Source organism: Panthera tigris, chromosome A1 (genome assembly GCF_018350195.1).
Source record: "Panthera tigris isolate Pti1 chromosome A1, P.tigris_Pti1_mat1.1, whole genome shotgun sequence".
Taxonomy (NCBI): domain Eukaryota; kingdom Metazoa; phylum Chordata; class Mammalia; order Carnivora; family Felidae; genus Panthera; species Panthera tigris.
Window position 1 is genome coordinate 102316706 of NC_056660.1, and position 22759 is coordinate 102339464.

Here is a 22759-nt window from a genome sequence, read left to right on the forward strand (position 1 = left end):
AAGATAACTGCAGGATTACAGATATTTTCATTCATAGTAACACAGTGAAAGCTTAAAGGAGTGGGATGATAGGAGTCACACACACCTGAAAGCATTTGTCAAAATTTATCAATTGTACGTTTAAACAGAATGATTTTTTTTTAATGTAAAAATTTTACCTCAATAAATTTGACTTAAAAAAAGGTTACCGTCTTGCCAGTATATTCCCATGAGTGTATAACCTTATCTGAAGCTATTGCTAAAAACTTATGCTTGAGTCCTTTCAAGAGCGTTCCGCCCAGGCAGGGTCTGATCGTCTACCTGGAATGCTATGAGGTGATAGTCACGTGGCTTTTTCATGATAGAAACCCAGGGCTTAGTGGAGTATCAGGCACATGGCCAGGGAACATTTGTACCTTTTGATGGACAACATGAGGGTCCCTAATGGTCTACTGGAGTACAACGCCCAGGTGACCCTGTTCACTCTATATCATTCCTGTACCAAAGGTAGCCAATATGCATAGCCATATTTTAGGATCCTAAAGATCTTTATAGATATTGGTGCTACTGGCCATGCATTGGTCTGTTCTAGGACATGATCTAGATAGAATCTTCTGGGCATTTTAGATCCTCTTTCATCCAGAGGGTAGTCACCAAGATGCTCTAGACGCCATCTCCTTGGTGGTAAGGAACTGGGACATAACTTTCACCAAACACAAGAACATTGGTACCTTGAACCCATCCTGGAAAAAATGAGGAGCAAAGTCAATGTACCTGGACAAGCATATTTGCTCCATCATTATGTTTTCTGCTTAGATAGTGATGGGTGATTACTTTGGGGATTCATTTTGCTTTGCTTGCAGAGACACAATTTTAGAGTTAATTCTTTTTTCCAATAGAGCTCAGATCTCGAAACAAGAAAAGCGTACTATCCCTATAGTCACTGTTTTGACAAAGTGCTATCTATATAAATCTCCTTTAGACTAGAGCAGTATTTATAGTGACTCCTCCCTAATTACTCCTATTCCTAATTGTGAATTTTATTATATAAGATTCATTTGAGGAAAGAGTGGTATAGAACCAACAGAATATCACAAACACTGCGGTTGTCTTTAGCTATTTATATCTCAGTATGTAGATGGAACAATATTATAATGAAATCCTCGCACTCTAAACATAAATACACACAGGTTAAGCTACATCAGCACATTTCTCCAGGAAATTGGCTGAATTCTGTTTTCGCCAGTCAATTAAAGGGAAGACGGGCAATTATGTGGGAGTACTGCTTTCCTCTATGAAATGTAGCCAATCATAAGCGTTAACTGCCCACCAAATTTCTAAAGTCCTCCAAAGTCTTACCTTGATGGTTTTGGTACTTCATTCTGGAAAATACGCCCTGTTCTTTTGATATATCACAGAGATATCTGCTCTGAGTTCTTTCTCTCTCTCTCTCCCTCTCTCTCTCTCTCTCTCTCTCTGTCTCTCTATTTTTATGTATAGGCGTGATGATAGGTTGGTCTGAAGCAGCTCATTCCGGAGTAATTTCTCCCCTGGGAAAAATCTGCAGGGCCGCTAGTCAGGCCAGCAGCTTCCCAACTGGTGGAATCGAAGGTTTCTAAGAACTGAGCGTTCAGTTTTGAGGATTTTGGTGAGCTGGCTCTTAAACACAGTCATGCTTAAAGAGTCAGTCATGTAAATGTACAATTAAATATATTAAATAATCGAAGGTAACGCACCACAAGTTAGCACTCGCTAATCATTTCCTATGACCTATCCTTTTGCAGTTATTTACATGGATCGTGTCTGCATGATGGAAATAGAATGACGAGCTACTTCATCGCTCCCCCACCTCCATGCTCAGTGACATCGCGCGGGGGAGCTTGAAACGGGCCATTGCTGGAAATCAGCAAAGAATTCAGGGCTGCCTGCCCACTCCCTCCCCCAAACACCCGTCCTCTCTTGCCTCCAGGAGTTGTGAGGCATTCCCCAGCACATTTAACAGCTTTCTATTTGAACGTAATTGGACAACAAAACAAAACAAAGAAGATGGAAACCCCAGGACTGTAACCTTTTCTACACATACCATAGACATTATCATTGCACAACTGTACTTACAGAAATTATCTACCCATCCCTCCATTGATTCAATATTTACCTAGTGCTGTTATGTACAAAGCACTGCGCTAAGCATTGTTGTAATTGGAGTAAACAGACACTACACCACTCAACAAAGAAATGGTGAGTAATGAAAAGAACATGTGATTTGGATTCAAAAGGATCTGAAGTCTGAACCCAACTATGCAGGGTGACCCATCTTCCCTGTTTTCTGGGGACTGTACTAGTTTTAGCGACCAAAGTCCTGTATCCTGGGAAGCCCTTCCATTCCGGACAAAGCAAAACAATTGGTCATGCTACAACTACGACACTTGATGATTCTGCAGACTCGGGCTAGTGTCTGTGAACCTCAGTTTTCCCATATATGACAAGATGTGAAGATCAGTATTATTATCAGATTCAGCTGATGTGAAGATCAGTATTATAGAGCGCCCTATATTAGACTGCGCCGATCTATAGAGGCACTTAGGACAATGCCTTGCAGATGCAATGTGCTCAGTGAATGAGTGTTTATTATTCAGAATAAAACGCAGAATCAAACAGGTAAAGAACTCTTAGAGGAGTTGAAATGTGCGTATCAATTCTAATCGAAGGTTTTAGAACGATGTGATAAAAGGGCAGCGTTAGATTTTGACCTGTTAGAACAGAAACGGCCTTTATCCATTTTCAAACTATATCTTGTCTTCTGATGCTGCTATATTGGTTTTCAGCCCTTGACGATGACATCCTCGTTTTCAGATCCTTGCCAACCTTACTGTGAAACCCAGGTTACCACTCTCTACCCCCGCTCTGTCGCAGGCCCGCTCTTCCTTAATGCCTGCAGCCGGTCAGAAGGAAGCAGGTATTTAAACCCTGGGCTCTGAAACCCTTCAATAAAATGATATGTTCAGCTTACGTATTCTTGGGATGAAATTCACTGGGAAAAAGGAAACCAAGGTATGATTTTCAGTGACACTCGAAAGGTACGAAAAGTTCCTAAACGTTAGTCGTGCCTCAAAAAACTCTAGTTCATATTCCCATTTCAGCTCAATTACTTTCCAAAGCCTACATAGCTGATGAAATAAATACCTACAGGGGGATCACTTAAAACCGAAAATAGAACATAAGAAAAGCATCACTGTTGTTTGAAAACCTTTTGCAGAAGGACAGGTATAATTTTGAGTAGACATCAAGGTCAGACACAGAGGCTAACACGCACCTCACTGTGGAGGAGGGAGCTTCAGAAGAAGGCTTCTGTTGTTCACCTGCCTCTTCCTCCAGGCAAAATTACTCTTACTCTTCTTATTTTGTGCCTTAGGACTATACAGCTGTGATAACCCATGCTGAAAGAGCACTTTTTGAGGGGTGGAATGTGAAGAAACGGGGTGGATTCTTGAGGAAGACATTTGCTGACAAGGTTGCAGGTCTGTCCGCGTAGCCAGGCTCCAAGAGAGCCCCCACCCATCTTCCCCTTGTGGCAGAACATCCTTCTGCGGTCTCCTCCTACACTGAATCGGAGCTGCTCTGTGCGGCCCAAAACTATGGCACAGGTGATGGTTATCTGCTTTCTGAACCTAGCTGGTAAAAGTTCGGTTGCTGAATCAAATGCCAGTTAATTTTACATTTCAAACAATCGACAAAAAAACTTTTAGTACAAATACACACCAAAGGCTGCCTGTGCCATATTAACACCAAAAAATTACTTCCTGCTTATCTGAAACGCAATTTAACTGTGTGTCCGGGGTTTTTATTTGCTAAATCTGGCAACACCACGAAGAGCGTTTTGGCCTCTACCTTCTTCTCGGGGTTGTTCACCGTGTTGTGTAGGTCGATGCTCAAGCAGCCTGGTGCCCATGTGAAGGAGAACTGAGGTCTTCAACCAATGGCCAGTGAATTTGCCTCACACTTCTCATTTGTTTGATTAGGTTCTTCGTGGCTACCACAGACTGTGGATTCCTCTAGAAGAGTCATGTATGTGTTTGCTCCTCATTGGGTGCCAGTACCCACTACAGCACAGTGCCAGGTACTTAAACAGCTTTGCTACATGGTGTAAAACAGGCTCTGACTCGCACTTGTGACATCTGTAAAATGGGATACCAGTGAAATCCACCATATAGATATGGAACAATCCCATTTACAAGTGCATCCCAAGGACTAAACTAGTTAGGAATAAATGTAACCAAGGAGGCAAAAGACCTGTACTCTGAAAACTATGAGACAATGATGAAGGAAACTGAAGACGATACAAATACATGGAAAGATAGACTGGGATCGTGGGTTGGGAGAATTAATATTGGTCAAATGTTCATACTACTCAAAATGATCTACAGATTCAATGCAATCCCTATCAAAATACCCACAGTAGTTTTCACAGAACTGAAGCAAATAATCATAAAATTTGTACGGAACTACAAAAGATCCTGAAAAGCCACTGCAGTCTTAAGAAAGAAGAGTAAATCTTGAGGTTTCAGCTCCCAGACTTCACACTATACTGCAAAGCTATAGTAATCAAAACAGTATGGTATTGGCACAAAAACAGACACAGATCAATGGAACAGAACAGAGAACCCAGAAATAAACCCACAGTTATATGGTCAATTAATCTATGACAAAAGAGGCAATAATATGCAATGGAAAAAAGTCAGTATCTTCAATAAATGGTATTGGGAGAATTGGACAGCCACATGCAAAAGAATAAAACTGGACCACCTTCTTATACCATATACAAAAATAAACTCAAAATGAATGAAAGACCTAAATACAGGATGTGAAACCATAAGACTCCTAAAAGAAAGAACAGACAGTAAACTCTTGTACATCAAACTAAAAAGCTTTTGTAATAAAGGAAACCTTCAGGAAAACACCAAAGCAACCTACTGAATGGAAGAAAATATTTGCAAAGGATAGACCTGATAAGGGGTTAGTATCCAAAATATATAAAGAACTCATACAACTCAACACCAAAAAAGCAACTGATCTGACTAAAAAATGGGCAGAGGACCTGAATAAACATTTTTCCAAAGAAGACATACAAATGCCAACAGACATAAAAAGATGCTCAACATCACTCATCATCAGGAAAATGTAAATAGAAACCATAATGAGATATCACTCACACCTGTCAGAATGTCTAGTACCAAACAGACAAGAAACAACAAGTCCTGGCAAGAATGTGGAGAAAAGGGAACCCTCACGCAGTATTGACGGGAATATAAATGGGTGCGGCCAATGTGAAAAACAGTATGGAGTTTCCTCAAAAAATTAAAAATAGAAATATGCGATCCAGCAATTCTACTTCTGGATATTTATCCAAAGAAAACAGGGGCACCTGGGTGGCTCAGTCGGTTGAGCGTCTGACTTCAGCTCAGGTCACGATCTCGCGGTCCGTGAGTTCGAGCCCCACGTCGGGCTCTGGGCTGATGACTCAGAGCCTGGAGCCTGCTTCCAATTCTGTGTCTCCCTCTCTCTCTGCCCCTCCCCGTTCATGCTGTGTCTCTCTCTGTCTCAAAAATAAATAAATGTTAAAAAAAAAATTAAAAAAAGAAAACAAAAACATGGCTGATTTGAAAATATGTATGTATGCCTCTGTTCTTTGCAGCATTATTTACAATAGCTAAAATACGGAAGCATAGAGACACAAACACACACACACATAAACATACAGTGGGATATCACTCAGCCATAAAAAAGAACAAAATCTTGCCATTTGCAACAACATGGATGGATCTAGAAGGCATAATGCTAAGTGAAATAAGTCAGTAAGAGAAAGATGAATACCACATGATTTCACTCATATGTGGAAGTTAAGAAACAAAACAAAACAAACGGCCAATGGAGAAAAGACACAACCAAAAAAAAAAAAATAGACTCTTAAATATAGAGAACAAACTGATGGTCACCAGGGAGGTGATGGGTGGGAGGATGGGTGAAAAAGGTGTAGGGGATTAAGAGTACCTTATCATGATGAGCACTGAGGCATATATAGAATTGTTGAATCATTTTATTGTACACCTGAAACGATTATAACACTGTACATTAATTATGCTGGAATTAAAATTTTAAAAAATGTCCTGCTCATTGACAATGCACCTGGTAACCCAAAAGCTCTGATGGAGATGTGCAATGAGATGAATGTTGTTTTCACGCCTGCAAACACTACATCCATTCCGCTGCCCCTGGTTCAAAGATTCATTTCAACTCTCAAGTCTTATTATTCAAGAAATACATTTACAATGGCTACAGGTGCCATAGAAAGTGATTTCTCTGATGGATCTGGGCAAAGTAAATAGAAAACCTTCTGGAAAGGACTCACCATGCTAGATGCCATTAAGAACCTTTGCGATTTATGGAGAGTGGTCAGAATATCAACTTTCACAGAAGTTTGAAAGAAGGTGATTCCAACCCTCATGGATGGCTTTGAGAGGCTCTACAGTTGAGTGGAGGACGTCATTGCAGATGCGGTAGAAATAGCAAGGAGAACTAGAATTTGAAGTGGAGCCTGACGATGTGACTGACTTGCTGTGATCTTGTGATCAAAGCTGAATTGCCAAGGAATTGCTTTTTCTGGATGGGCAGAGAAAGTGGTTTCTTGAGATGGAAGCTCCTCCTGGTGAAAACGCTTTGAAGATTGCTGAAATGACAACAAAGGACTTCGACGATAGCATAAATTTAGCTGATAAAGCAATGGTAGCGTTTGAGAGGATTGACTCCAGTTTTGGAACAAGTACCACTGTGGGTAAAATGCTATCGAACAACATGGTAGGCTTCAGTGAAATCATTCATGAATGGAAGAGTCCATTGATTTCACAAACTTCAATGTTATCTTAAGACAACCATACATTTTTGTTGCTTGAAGAACTTGCCACAGCCACCCAGCCTTCAACAACCACCACCTTGATCAGTCACAAACCATCAATGTCCAGGCAAGACCCTCTACCAGCAACCAGAAGATGACCGGCTGAAAGCTGAGATGATGGTTAGCAGTTTTTAGCAATGAAATTATTTAAGTTAAGAATTTAATTTACCCTGTTTTTTTTTTAGACATAATGCTATTATGCATATGATGTACTACAGTATAGTGTGAACACAACTTTTATCCGCATTGGGAAACCAAAAGCTTCTTGACTTGCTTTATTGTGGTATTTGCTTTATTGCAGTGGTCTGGGACTGAACTCACTGTACCTTCAAGGTATGCCTGTACTGAGCCCCATCTCCCTGAGTTTCTGATTCTGTAGGTATGGGTATGGTCAGATCATGCCGATGCTCCTAATTTTGAGACTGAGCCACTGCTTGGGCTTAATGCTTTGAATGGCTGTGGCAATGCTGGGAAAGTGCCTCCTCACTGCTGCTTATAAATGATTTGTGTTGGCTGGGCACAGACCTCAGCCCATGCAGGCTTGTCAAGAGTGTGAAGTCTGAAGTCTCTTAACATTAAGTAGGCACAGAAGTCTCTGATTTATTTCTGATTATAATCAATACCTCTAGATCGAGGGATGCTCTTAGCCTGTGGGAAGTTTAAAATAGAAGGAAAGCAGTCTCTGTATTAAATTCAAAGGTGAGCTCTGTTTAACTACTATTGTTTTTGCTAGTTTCTGGACTCTGGTCTCAGTGTGTTTGTAAGTCCATGTATTCAGCTGAAGACCATGTGATACCCCAATATGGGTGGGAAATTCATAGTAAATAGTCAGTAAATATTGCTGCAGCTGGTCAGAAGTAAACATTGTTTTGTTCTCCTAATTGGCACAGGTTTAAAACATTAAACAGTTTCTTAAAAAAAATTTTTTTTAAGTTTATTTTTGAGAGAGAGAGAGAGAGAGAGAGACACAGAGTATGAGTGGGCAAGGGGTAGAGAGAGAGGGAGACACAGAATCTAAAGCAGGCCCCAGTCTCCAAGCTGTCAGCATAGAGCCCGATGCAGGGCTTGAACTCAAGAACCCCAAGATCATGACCTGAGCCGAAGCCAGATGCTTAACCGACTGAGCCACCCAGGTGCCTCAACATTAAACAGTTTCTCAAAGCTTTCCCTGTCATGAACTCCCTTCCAAGACACAATCTCAACTCCAAAGCAGTGTAGGGGAAGAAAATTTTTCCTCTACTTTCTTAGATTCTTTTTATGGGGCCTGCAAATTAAAATGACAAAGACAGATTAGTAGGAGAAAGGTCATATGAGTTTTATGAACATTTTTACATGAATGGAGGCTTCACAGAAAACAAGCAAAAATCCAAAGAGTTGGTTGGACCCGGTGGCTTATATACCATTTTCACACAAAAGAGACTACATTGTGAAGAAATGTCTACACATAGGAGAAGGGGGGTGGGGTCGTCTGGACTTGGGGGCAGTGAATGTGTGAATCGCAAATGAATGGTAGCTAAGGGTTGTTCAGTAAGACTTGTTATGTAGACTCAAGTTGTTTCCACTGATAAAGTTAGAAAGTTTTCATTTAAATGCATTATAAATAACCATCTTTCAATTATTAATGTGATAAAGCTTTTTCTGTTGTATATGGCCGACACCTCAAAATCTTGTTAATTTCACCTCTGGTAATTTACACATCCATCAGGCAATCACTAAAACAGCATTTACCGAGCATTATCCCTGTGCCATTGAATGTGGACATACTGATTATCTAATAGCACCCATTTAACCTCAATTACAGTGGGCTTTAGTAAATACTTTTTATGGCCCCTAACTTTAACATTTTATGTATCTTGGCTTTAAAAATGCAAACCTAGTTTTTAAGGTACCGAATGATGTAAATTTCACTCGACTTCCATCATTTCTTCAAGAAGTGAGCATTAAAAATGAAACTCTTTGTTCTTAGAAATTAATGTTTGAACAATTACCGTCTTACACATGGGAAACCAAAAATGTATCTGATGAAAGTAAAGAAAAATCGAAATTACAATCCACTGCTTATGAAAATGACTCTGTTTATGAAATGAACTTTAGTAATCTCCCAGTGAATACAGTAATTTAAGCAAATTTTGCATTAAGAATGAATCATGGTAAGAATTTTCTATTGTGACATTGTAAGATTTTAATGGCCATTTGTTTTAAAGCAAGTCTCTGAAAAGAATTGGTCAAGTGCCAGAAGCTGTTTGTGATGACAAATTGCTCACAAGGAATTGCTTTGAAAGAAAACACTACTTTTTGTTTTTGAAACAAATTTGTGTAAGTACCAGACATATTCCACTATCTGTAAATCATCTTCTCTGACCATAAACTTAAAAGGCCTAATTTTGTCTCTTCTTGTTTGTTCCTTTCAGATCTTTCTAAACCCTCTACTTCTATTCTTTGTGGCGACAAAGAGTTGTCATGTATCATCTTTGCTAGTGAAACATCATTCCTTCGCATGTCCTCATTATGCAAACACGCAATGCTTTGTTGATTGGCTTATGCTGTTTAGTTCTTCAAGCTGCTCGTAAACATGTGATTTTTACTTCCCTGGGATCCGCACTGATTTACAGAGATAACCAGTGTTAAAATTGTAATTGCCTGTATTTCAAGGACTGTTATTTATAGTATGATCACATGAAATCAATGAGAATACAAATTAATATTGTCCATTTTCGCAAATGAGCAAGATCAGTTGCCAATTTTCAAATAGCCAAACATGTGTCTTCATTTGATGGAACGGTTCCACAGTTATTTTTATGGATTCAAAGGAAAGCAGGGAACTTGGGGAAGGAGAGATTATTTCTTTTTGAGGGCCTTCATTTTGCTTCTGATTTGGTTGCCTTAATCACGTTTGACCCATACACTTGGACCACCTCCAGGGCCAGATCCACGCTATGCAGGATTGGACAATTTCACAAATTGGAGGGCCCTCTTTAGGAAAAAAAGTTTTAAAAATTATTTTATTTACGCAAAATTTACAGAAATAGGTGACCACTTGAACTCAATCTTAGGGGTCGTTACCCAGTTGCCGAAGGGGCCCATTCCAGGTGCATGTTCTAGGCCTGAAGATGAACCTTTGTTATTGTCACAGTAAACCTGTCCCTGGACTTATACACACATCACAACTGGAACATGAAGCTGTGATAACCTACCCATCAGAAGCACAGTGTGAATGATTTGTCTATGATTTATGGAAATCAATTTTATTATCTAGTCATGTTATGTAGAAAAAGCACTGGGGGAAAAATCCATATGGATAGATTGGTAAAAGGATCTTAGCTTTGTGGGATCACCACATGAGAGAGAGAGTGCGAGCGAGCAGGAGTAGGGGAGGGGCAGAGAGAGGGAGACCGAGGATCTGAAGCAGGCTCCGCAATGTCAGCACAGAGCCTGATGTGGGGCTTGAACCCATGAACCATGAGATCATCACCTGAGATGAAATCAAGAGTCGGATGCTTAAACGACTGAGCCACCAGGCGCCCCCCCCCCATTATTAGGGTAATTAAAGGAAAAATTAAAAAGCAGTTAATGTTTAGTTTTGACATATAAAACTAGTCTAAGGTCTTCAAACTTACTGGCTGTATTACACAACAAACAATTCAATCACCTTTATGGACAGATAAGTAGTAATATAAGGTAGTCTACACCATGGGCAAATACACGGCAGAGAAAAATCAATGCTGCCCTATCAGAATTGGAGAAATGCTTAAGTCCTATGGAACTCGGAGATTTCACAGAAACGATGGAATTGTTTTACAGCAAGAATAAGGATGTGGTTTTTTTTTTTTAATTTTTTTTCAACGTTTATTTATTTTTGAGACAGAGAGAGACAGAGCATGAACAGGGGAGGGGCAGAGACAGAGGGAGACACAGAATCTGAAACAGGCTGCAGGCTCTGAGCGGTCAGCACAGAGCCCGACGCGGGGCTCGAACTCACGGGCCGTGAGATCATGACCTGAGCTGAAGTCGGACGCTTAACCGACCGAGCCACCCAGGCGCCCCAAGAATAAGGATGTGTTTTAAGCAGAAGAAACTATTCCAATACAGATGGGGGCATCAATTTGGGCCATAGCGGAGGGAAGAGTTTCAGCAAAAGAGGTTCCTGTGAAGGAGACTCTTGGATAGCCATTTGAAGAGGCAGACGAAGACCACATTATTATAAGAAAAAGTCTTGAAGGTCGTACCAAAAAAATCTAAATTTTAATGTCAAGGGTCCTCAAAGCTTAGTCTCCAGACCCAGCATCAACCCTACCCCAGAACTGGTTATATATATACACCGTGAGGCCTCATTCCAGTCCTCCTGGATCTGAAACTCTGGGTTGGGGCTCAGTAATCTGTTGTGACAAGCTCTGTAGGAGATTCTGATGCTCCCTGGAGGACCAGTGTTCTACGTTACAGTCAGCCACGGAAGATTTCCAAAAGGAAAGGAATGCTCTGAAGTGGCGGTTCTGGAAGATTAAGCTGGCAGCTATGGGTTAGACAGATTGGATAGAGAAGGGATGGAAGGCAGGAAAGTCTATTTTTTCAACCTAATGTCTCAATCAGCATAATATATATGAATTATGATGCCTGCTGCTGAATTCCAAAGCTGTTCTTTGTCAGGGTGTTAGCATCTTCATTTTATGCTACAGTGTATTAGACGGTGGCAATATACTTAGTGAGACTGCTTTAAGTTTTTTAACGATCAATTAAATGCTTTCATTTTATTAAAGTGAACGCTAATTTAACGACCTGTAGCCAGTAAAAATTCAGCAACCTTGTAAATACACATGGGCCAGGTCGAGGACCATTTTTTGAGAATGAATCTTGGTGTCTGAAAGGAACTTTAAAAGAGACACTCCCTCCGAGACACAATAACTTCAAAAACTATATATGTGAATTTGTAGTCATGCAGGTTATTTAAGAGAGAGGATGGGTGGCCTGGGTGGCTCAGTGGGCTAAGCGTCTGACTCTCCCTTTTGGGTCAGATCATGGTCTCAGGGTCATAAGATCAAGCCTCCCATTGGGCTCTGCCCTGACAGTGGGGAGCCTGCTTGGGATTCTCTCCCTGCCCCTCTGACCCTGTCCCATGTGTGCGCAGGCACGCTTTCTCTCTCCAAATAAGCTTTGAAAAAACAGAGAGAGAAAGGAAGAGGGTGGAGGAGGGGAATGAAGAGGAGGGACAGAATGGAATGCTGAGCGGTAGATGTGAGGGAGGAGAAGAGTATGTATAAAAAGGGAAGAAAAAAAGAAAGGGGAGAAAAGCAGCATGACGGTATAAAATAATGTGCCTCAAAAGTCAGTCCAATCTGTCAGTGGTTAGGTCTCAGTGAATCAGCAGCGCAGGGAAACAGTGGGGCTCTAAGCACTTGGTAATGAGTACCACCTATGACAGCCTAGCTGTAAAGAACTTACGCTCCTGTGCCTCAGGGCAAAAGAAAAAAAAAATGACTGTAATGCTCCTGGACGGCTGCCCTTTAAGTGTTTTCTTAAGTTTGAAATCTTGGCACTTTTTTATATACCCATCCGTAGAAAACCTGCTGTGTGAGAAACACGCAGAAAATGTACTTATGGAACCCCATGTGTGAAGCGAGATTGTTTACATAAGGCTTACACAATTTGAGAATAACGCAATTTGACAGAAGAGACAGGTTGATGAAATGTCTGTGGTGTCTTTTTTTTTTTTTTTTTGCATAGAGTTGAGCGGGTAGAATATAACCATGGGAAAGCCAAGAGCTGGCCCCGATTTCTGGCTCTGGCACTGACATCCTGTATGATTCAGGACAAGAGACATGGCTTCAACCCCACTCTCATTATGGAGCAGGACCTGGGGGCAGAGGGGTGCGTGGGTTTGTCCAGGGCTCAGGCATTCTTATTTTTCATCAGATTAGAAGGTTGTTCGGTTGACGTCTAAGCCACATGTGCCACTGCCCGTCTCCCTGCAGATCAGGCTGTGAAAAGAGAGCTTTTCATCAAGACCAAACCTCGAATACTGTTAATGCTCGAACAGCTTCGGACAGCTGGTCACGGGAGCAGGGGAAAGGCCTGGGAGAGTGTGATAAGTAAGGTTTGGAAATTGGTCAGAACCTGGCATAAGTGCCCCAAAGCATTAGGCAAGCTGCAAGGAAGGTGGCTCCAGGAGCCACCGAAGAGGCACAGAATCAGACCACATTATGGGGGTTCCGTGTAAAATCAAAACAGTGGGGCAGTCAGGGACCAGATGCTAGAGTAGGGAATAGTAATACTCACTAACGTGTACCCAGAGCTCACCGTGCGATCTTAGCACTTTGGAGGAATTAAGTCATTGATCCTTAAAAACCTCCTAAGGGGTGGTAGATGCCTATCACGCCCATTTTACAGATGAAAGGACTGAGGCTCACAGAAGTTAAGATGACATCCCTAGGCAGCCACTCAGAGTCTGGGCATGCTTGAATTTCACAGGAGTAGAAAAAAAAATGGAGGTGGTAGGATGTGTGTAGATCAGAAATAATGTCCCAGGCACAGAATGGAAAGGCTTACGGCAGAGCCAATGGCCCCCACCCCGTGCCCCAGAAAGCGGCTGCATGAATCTGTTCTACTCTTCCCAGCCCATTCTGATGTCTGGATGCTCAGCCAGCCCCCAGGACTCGGGATCAGTGGCCTCTGGGCAAGGACAGGAGAGTGGGCTTGGTCGTATTACAAAACCACGGCTTTAACTAACAACCTCTGTGTTTACTTAATAGAAACGTTGTGCAATTATGTAGCTCCTACCGACCACGGAGTCATCCAAACTGGGTAATTCAACTCTCAGACACGGACCACTCACCGTGGGAAGGGGCGAGGACGTTCACTGCACAATTCAGAGGAAAACATTCACTCTCGCATGCACACAACTCTGAGCGAAATGTAATGGGCAGATACACAAACATACTTGTTGGGATTCTTTTGGCTAAACCGTATTTAAGGAGAGCACATCGGTGGACAATTTTGAAAAATAACACTAGAGCACTCTGCCAATTCTCACAACACTTAACAGTGATATTACAAGTAAATACGCTTCACTTTCCAGAAAGAATATGACCTGTGAGGATTATGCCTTGGGCACTCATTTTTCTGTTGAGCGGTTTCTTTGGAGCAACGTCAGTTGCTTTTGAAATGACTGTCCTGTTAGTTTCCTGTTCCCTCCACGTGAGAGAAGAAATTTCAGAGCCTCACAAGTAAACTTTAAAAAAAAAAAAATCCTCAAACTTTGGATCAATCATGAACCATCACACAAGCTTTGGGGAGCAGAACTCCTGAGTTGGCTAGAGCCATTAAATCATGGAATTAGAGAAGTGGAATCACATAATTAGAGGTTTTTATTTTACAGATGAGGAACTAGACCTCATATGTGTCTCAAAAGCTCACAAAGCTGGGAAGTCACTAAGATGAGTCTATTCTTTCCACTGTCCTCTGCTCTTGCTGTGCTACCCACGAGAATGAAAATTTTTTGCAAATGTTTCTGGCAGTGTCTCCCTCCCGCCCCCCCGCCCTGCACAGATGAAACAAACGCCACTATTCCACTTTACTATTTAAAGATACATGGAAGGGGCGCCTGGGTGGCTCAGTCGGTTAAGCATCTGACTCTTGATTTAGGCTCAGGTCATGATCTCACAGTTTATGAGTTCAAGCCCCGCATTGGGCTCTGTGCTGACAGCTCAGAGCCTGCTTCGGGTTCTCTCTCTGTCCCTCCCCAGTTTGCGCGTGTGCATGGGCACGCGCTCTCTCTCTTTCAAAAAAATAAACTTAAAAAAAAAAATACATGGGAAACAAGAGAATTGCAGGCAAGGACTTGAAGAGATATTCGGAGACCCATGTTCATAGCAGCGTTGTTCACAACACCCAAAGCTGAAAATGTCCACAGATGGGTAAGGGATAAACAAATGTGGTCCGCACATGTGGTGGAATATTACTTAGCATAAAAAGGAAGAAAACCCTACCACATGCTATGACAGGAATGAACTTTGAGGACATTACGTTAGATGGAAGAAGCCAGGCGCAAAAGGATGAACGCTGTCTGATTCAACTCACGCGAGGTTCCGGAAGGAACGGGTTCCCAGAGACAGAAAGTGAGATGGCATTCCAGGGGCTGGGGAGGAAGAGAGAATGGGGAGTTACTGGTTAACGGGCACAGAGTCACAGCTGGAGAAGATGTAGTCCTAGCGGTAGATGGTGGTGAGGGTTGCAAATCCATGTGAATGTATTAATGCTACCGAATGATCCACTTAGAAACGGTTAACACGGTGGGGGTGCCTGGGTGGCTCAGTCACTTGATCGGCCGACTCTTGATTTCGGCTCAGGTTATGATCCCAGTGTTGTGGGATCGAGCCTCACGATGAGCTCCACTCTGAGCATGGAGCCTGCCTAAGATTCCACCCCCCCACCCCGCCCACCTCTCTCTCTCTCTCCCTCTGCCCCCTCTCCTGCTCTCACTCTCATTCTCTCTCTCAAAAAAAAAAAAAGAAAGAAAAGGTTAAGATGGTAAATTTTACATTGTGCATGTTTAGCCCCAATTCAAAATAATTTAAATAAAAACTAAAAAATGCATGGAAAAACGGAGTTATCTTTGCTCTGTGTGAAAAGACGGACCAGGCTCTTACGATCGCGCCATTGTTTCATCCTTTAAAAAACTCTGCTTGGGGCGCCTGGGTGGCTCAGTCTGTTAAGCGTTCGACTTCGGCTCAGGTCATGATCTCGTGGTTCGTGAGTTCAAGCCCCGCGTCGGGTTCTGTGTTGATGGCTCAGAGCCTGGAGCCTGTTTCAGATTCTGTGTCTCCCTCTCTCTCTGACCCTCCCATATTCATGCTCTGTCTCTGTCTCAAAAATAAATAAATGTTAAAAAAAAATTAAAAAAATAAAAAATAAAAAACTCTGCTTGATTTGCCCTTTCACATATTGACTTTGCTGAAATGATACTTTCAGCTTCTCAAATTTACCTAGAAATAAAATGCGGATATGTGCTTGATCCACGTAAGCAGTTTATGTGGTAGATTTATCAAATCTCTTTGATAAAGGGGAAAAGATCAGGAGTGCCTTTGTTCCAGTGGATGGACAGCAGAGAAGTTTAAGTACAGAAGGCACTGGAATCTTCTTCTCCCCAGAGCCACATGTGAGTCCTCTCACGGCATGTGTGCATTTTGGACGAACGTGTTCAGCAACCTTTTGAACAAAGATTCAAGGAATAACCTAGCATATTCAGGGCTGTTCCACTCATAAATTAATAGTTAGAAGGGGCGCCTGGGTGGCGCAGTCGGTTAAGCGTCCGACTTCAGCCAGGTCACGATCTCGCGGTCTGTGAGTTCGAGCCCCGCGTCAGGCTCTGGGCTGATGGCTCGGAGCCTGGAGCCTGTTTCCGATTCTGTGTCTCCCTCTCTCTCTGCCCCTCCCCCGTTCATGCTCTGTCTCTCTCTGTCCCAAAACTAAATAAAAAACGTTGAAAAAAAAAAATTTAAAAAAAATTAAATAAATCAATAGTTAGAAATTCTACCAAAAAAGCTGGAGGCATAGATCTAAGAATGAGAACTAAGAATTAGAACTCCGGATAAGAAAACGCTCCATTTTAGGGGCACCTAGGTGGCTCGGTTGGCTCAGCGTCTGGCTTTTGATTTTAGCTCAGATCTTGATCCTAGGGTTGTGGGATTGAGCCCCACAGAGGGCTCTGAGCTGAATATGGAGCCTGCTTAAGATTCTCCCTCTCTCTTTCTCTTACCCTCTGCCCCTCTCCCCTGCTTGTGCTCTCTCTTCGTAAAATACAAACAAAAAAGAAAAGAGAAGAAAAGAAAACAATCCATTATTATAGGCTGCTTGAATCTGGCAAAGTATAGCATGATGCCTACAGATTAAGGGATATGACTTGATTCTCTACAAAAAAATGGGGCCACTATAAACCTTAAACTGTACATGTAAGCCATCGTGTCCATTTATTTAAGAAATGGTATAATCTTTGTCTAGGCTTACTTCAGGGGTTGTAATTAGCAAATTATCATTTTTATTTTGAATGGGAACATGTTATATGAGAGCAAAGTACTTCTGTCATTCTGTCGAATGGAGATTTTCTGACGGTTAATAATTTTAAAAACCATTTTACGGAGGTACCTTTTAAATTCATCTTTTCACAATATGCTAATACAGGGTTAAGCTCTCTTGGTTCTGTTTTCAGCTGTTTAAAACTTATGACATATCTGAAGGGTGAATTTGGCATTAAACCAACATTTTCCTATTGTCAGCTCTGCGGAGTCAATATATCATAGTCCCAGAAGAGAAGGTTGTGTTCCTCCTTGCCTCCACCGTCATTAACAAAGCTGACAGCAAAGCGCTAATTCCAGAACTGTTCCCGTGTTATCGATGTGTAAAGCAGAAAGGACTGAGCCTGATTGTCAGATGTCAAGCTGGGTTTCCGTTATTGAGAAGTGAACGCCTGCGCAGTTTGGCTTGTAAAGAAGGGTCCAACTGATCAGAACGTTGCACCTCAGAAAAAAATGTGTAAGAAAAATGCAATTATGGTGCCTTTTCAGAACTTTTTTTTTTCTTAACATAAAAAGGAAAAAACAAAAGTTTATTTAATTAATGAATGTATTTTTTGAGAGAGAGAGAGAGAGACAGAGACAGAGAGAGGGAAAGCAGGGGAGGGGCAGAGAGACAGAGGGAGAGAGAGAATCCCAAGCACGCTCCATGCTGTCAGTGCAAAGCCCCACGTGGGACTTGATCCCACACACCATGAGATCACCACCCGAGCTGACATCAAGAGTTGGATGCTTCACTGTCGGAGCCACCCAGGTGTCCCCATGGAGAAAATGAAAGTTTAAATAAAAACAAGGGTGCTTGAGGGACAAACAAAAAACGAAGGGAGGTTTAATACTACAAGAATTACATTTTAGTCTTTTTTCATCGTTTGAGGAAAAGAAACACAACATTCCTCACAATTGTTACATTGCTAAAGGCGTCGTGAGCTGTTTTTAGGTTCATCTTCTCTGGGTCTGTGGCGACTTCGGGGCAGACAGACAGATTCGAGTTCTTTCCTCCAGTTCCAAAGTGAGACAAGCAAGTATCCTAATGGTATGGTCTTCCAGATAGGGTTTGAGGACTGTTATTGGTGGACTCATAGATTTTTCTCTAAAAGGCTTTTAGGATTTCTCCATCATGATCCTCTTTATCCCTCCGGACTGCTAGGAGGTAAGTGGCTATGGGTTGCTCACCCACTCTCGGTTCCCCAACTTCCTTCCAAATAGAACTCTAATTTTGTTAGGGGAAAAACAATTTGCCCTGCTGACAAAGTTTGCATCTTTCTTCTTCATCTATTACTTCCTCACCATCAATTTCTCCACCCTCCCCCACCAAAACCCCGCCGCGTGCGCTCGCGCGCACACACACACACACACACACACACACACACACTCTGTAGCCAGAGGGGGCCATAGCATCGTTCAGGTCACCCATGTGGAAGTGGAAATTGCTGAGTACAGCTTCCAGGCAAACCGTTCAGAAAGGAAAGTGATCTAGGGGCGCTTGGGTGGTTCGGTTGGTTAGGCATCCGACCTCGGCTCAGGTCCTGATCTCTCGGGTTCGTGAGTTCAAGCCCCGCGTTGGGTGGGCTCTGGGCTGACAGCTCCGAGTCTGGAGGCTGATTTGGATTCTGGGTCTCCCTCTCTCTTTCTCTGCCCCTCCCCTGCTTGTGCTCTCTCTCTCAAAAATGAATGAACACTAAAAAAAAATAAAAAAAAAAAAAAAAGAACAAAAGAACGTGACCTAGCTGGTAGCTGTCCATTGCCCCCTCCTTCCTGTTTGAAATACGGCATGAAGTTGCAGTGAAGTAGGCATGCCGGCACCCCGAGCGCAGGCTGAGCAGAAATACAAAATACAAACACAAAAAAAAGCCTGGAGTATCAGCTCTGAGCAGCTCCCCTCTAGACTCCTGGTTACATGAAAATCGTAGAAGTAATGATCATCCTACCCCACATTTGTTTCAGCTTTTTCTTTTCAGCTTCCTGTTGCTTATAGACAAGTTTCCTTCTTAGTCACGGGAATATTTGAGAGCGGAAAATTCAAAAGCAAAATACACCAGAGTCTTTAATGAATGGCATTTCCCTAGGCTAACTTGCCTAATTATGAGGATGTTTGGTTAATATACAAATTATGAAGCTTGAAATAATTGGCTCTGATCAGCATCCTCATTATTATCATTAAAGAGATTTTTATTCAGAACTCATTTGCATGAGGAAGCTCGCTCAGCTATTTACCTGGTGAATGGTTTTCCATACTGGTAGCCTCTCTCAGGCTTGGAAATCATTGAGAAGAGTCTGCAGGCTTCAGGATGATTTCAGCAAGGGTCCAGTCCCACAGATGAGCAACCTTCTCGGAGGAATCACAGCATGCTGACACTGTTTCCATGGAAGTTGTTACAAATGATCTTTTAACGAAGACTAGTTATTATGAGATTTGATATGATTTCATATCTTTGTGTATTAAAGCAAATCCAAGCCTGTCACATCATCACACGGTTTGTGACAATGTCATTCTCATCCCGATTCCTAGACGCTTTCTTGAGTGGGACAGAAAATGATGGCGTTCCACTGATCAAGCTGGGAATTTCTTCTCACTCTGGGCATGCCCACGGGTGTTTCACATGGCGAATGCGGTCTGTTCTGTTTCTTGAAACAGGGGGAAAAAAGCTGAGGACTGCTTTATACACAAAGAACAAAACTCCCTAACGAGTACCTTCAGGAGTACAAACTAGGCAGCAGTCGGGAACTCTGTTCTACTTATTTTCAGCGGGCATGGTTGGGGGCGGGTTACTAACCCTTCAGGGACAGATCATTATCTCAAGGGCAAGGGCTTGGAGCTTTTTATGTTTACCAGAAGTGGCGTGAAATAAAAAGTTGAGAAACACTGCCGAAGAGCCTTTGTACAATATGTCTTTCTTGGCTTATGTCCAGTCCAGGGACTTGGCTGTGGTGGCCTGAATCTTCACTGAATTGAGAAATTTCATGAGGCTGTATTCAGGCCCAGGGGGGAACGAGCGCAGTGATTGTCTTTCTGGCCTTTGGGCATGGCTCCCCTTGTCCCACTGCTATCCCCTTACCCTTTTGCTGACTAGGGCACTTAAGTTGAAATCATTCCCATTAGATTGTGTAAACAACCTTGATCCACCCCTCTGCGATGTCAGTACATCCTAGGCACTGTATCGATCTATTTCTCGGGCACCTGGGTGGATCAGTTGGTTGAGCATCTGAGTCGATTTTGGCGCAGGTCATGATCCCAGAGTCGTGGGATCGAGCCCCATGTTGGGCTCTGCATGGAGTATGAAGCCTGCTTAAGAGTCTCTCTCTCTCTCTCTCTCTCTCTCTCTCTCTCTCTTTCTCTCTCTCCCCCTCTATCCCTCTCCTCTACTTGGGCTCTCTCTTCCCATCTGAATTAGCTGGGATTAGCTTTTTATACAAATACTGGCGAGCCCTCCAATAGCAGTGACTTAAATAATATAAAAGTTAAATTCTCTTCTAAGTAAGGTAAACCTGAAGTAGGCAGTCCAAGGCTGACATGGTTCCTTCTAGTTTTCTGCCCAGGAAGGGTCTACATTTTCATATGCTGTACGGGAGGACGAGGAAGACGGGAAAGAAGCTTGCTTGCCTTGCAAGGACACTTTTCGTGCATACCATACAACGTGTGGCTTTTGTATCATTGGCCAGAATGTCCTTTCATGTTCACATCCAACTACGAGGGAGGCTGAAAAATAGAGTTCTATATCTGAGTTCTTGGATATACTCTGATCAAGTCAGGACTCGGTCACCGAATAAGGGGAGAAACTATTGGGACGTGTTCATTGTTGTCGCTGCCATTTGCAAATAACTGTAATTGTGGGGACAGCTATTTGTAAATGCACTGATTTCAGCATATGGGCTGTAACCCTTGTCCCACTTAGCATCTGAAATGCTTTGTCCGCTTCCAAGGGATTTGTGGAAGCCAGATGGTGGCCAGCTACCAGCCATAGGGGTTTAAGTTTTCTCCACTGCTTTTGTTTATCTTGATTCTATAGATGACAGGGCTCTAATTTATCTTTTTTGCTCCCAAACCCCCTTCCATTTAGTGAAATTGCTTTGTAGACAGGATACACGTCTCCTCCTGGCATGTTGGATGCTTGATTATTTCAGAAGATGGTCAGGGTGCTCTTCAAACGTAGATTCCCTTGCAGGGCACATTCCGGGAGCTCGATCATGACGTGTATTAAAAAGCTTTGGTTTCCAGAGGAAGAAGTGAAATAAAGGCACACAGGGAAAATGTGGTAAAAAGCTTCTAAACTCTCCTGGTTGGATAAAGAATGCCAACCTAGGGATTATCACTGGCAACTACTAGGCAGAGGAGACCCTTTTGTTTCAGAGAGAGTGATGACATTCTCTTGCTGCTCATTCAGAATTCAAGAATTCAAGAGCATCTCCCCGTGTGCCCCTACAGGGGCCCGTCAGTGAGAAGCTGTAACAGGCCAAGCAGTTGGACTATTTCATTCCAGATTTCCTGAGTTTTCCTAAGAGCAGATTTTGGTATGTAAAATATTTATTAGATGCAGTTCTATTCTTAGAAGGGCCAGGATTTCAAGAATAGATTAAGATATGAAGGATTGATAATTCTGAAAATAAGGGGAATACATATACCCATCAAGAAAATAACGAAAAAATTCTTTTCTGATTCAGTCAACTACTGAGAGAATCGTAATGGTGTAGCCTACCTGTTCTGGACATTTTGGGTAGAATGTTCACTGGGATGGGGCTTTAGGCGATTCAGCTGTCTTAAAGGATAATGAGTTTGGGGCGCCTGGGTGGCTCAGTCAGTTGAGCGTCGGACTTCGTCTCAGGTCATGATCTCACACTCTGTGAGTTCGAGCCCCATGTCGAGCTCTGTGCTGATGGTTCAGAGCCTGGAGCCTGCTTCAGATTCTGCATCTCCCTCTCTCTCTGCCCTTCCCCCACTCACATTCTGACTGTCTGTCTCTTTTAAAAATAAACATTAAAAAAAAGATTAGGAGTCTTTGTATTTTATTGTTAAGTCCATGAGACTGAAGGCACCACATTGGCACAAGAATAGAGATATGTTTTAACAACTGCTCAACAATTCCCATATGGCTCTCTTCAGTTCACCTCAATTCAGTTCACTGCCAGAAATCAATGGAATTTAATTCGATGAGACACTAACCGGTTCTGCGGAGGGGGTACAAAAAGAGACCATTTTGTTTAGGAAGCACACGTCAATGCATGTAAGAGGAAAACGTAAGACAGGCTGTGTCTTAATGCCCGAATGTTTGCAACAGGACATCATTTTTAATAGGGCAGAGAGAAAGGGAGAGAGAGAGTCCCAAGCAGGCTCCACGCTGTCAGCACAGAGCTGGACTCGGGGCTCTAATCCCACGAACTGTGAGATCACGACCTGAGCTGAGATCAGGACTCGATGCTCAACCGACGGAACATCCCAGATCAGGCATCCCAGATCTCATTATTTTTAATCCCTCCTGCTGAATCGACTGTAAATCTCTGCACACAGACCCCAAACTTATGTGGTGAATCGACTGAAATGTAAGAGGGGTGTTAATTACATCGGCGTGCTCTTGATGAGTGTCAGCTGGTACCTGGTTCTTGGGTGCTAAATGTCAAGGAGAGGCACTCACAGAGAACAGAGTTAATTTAGGGCTGAATGCTAGTTACAATCTGGCCTGTACCCTCCTTCCCCCCCTAGTTAAGATGTGTGCTTCGTGAAGCCGGTTACATTTGTTTCCGAACCTGTTTAAGCAAGTTGTAATTGCTACTGTAA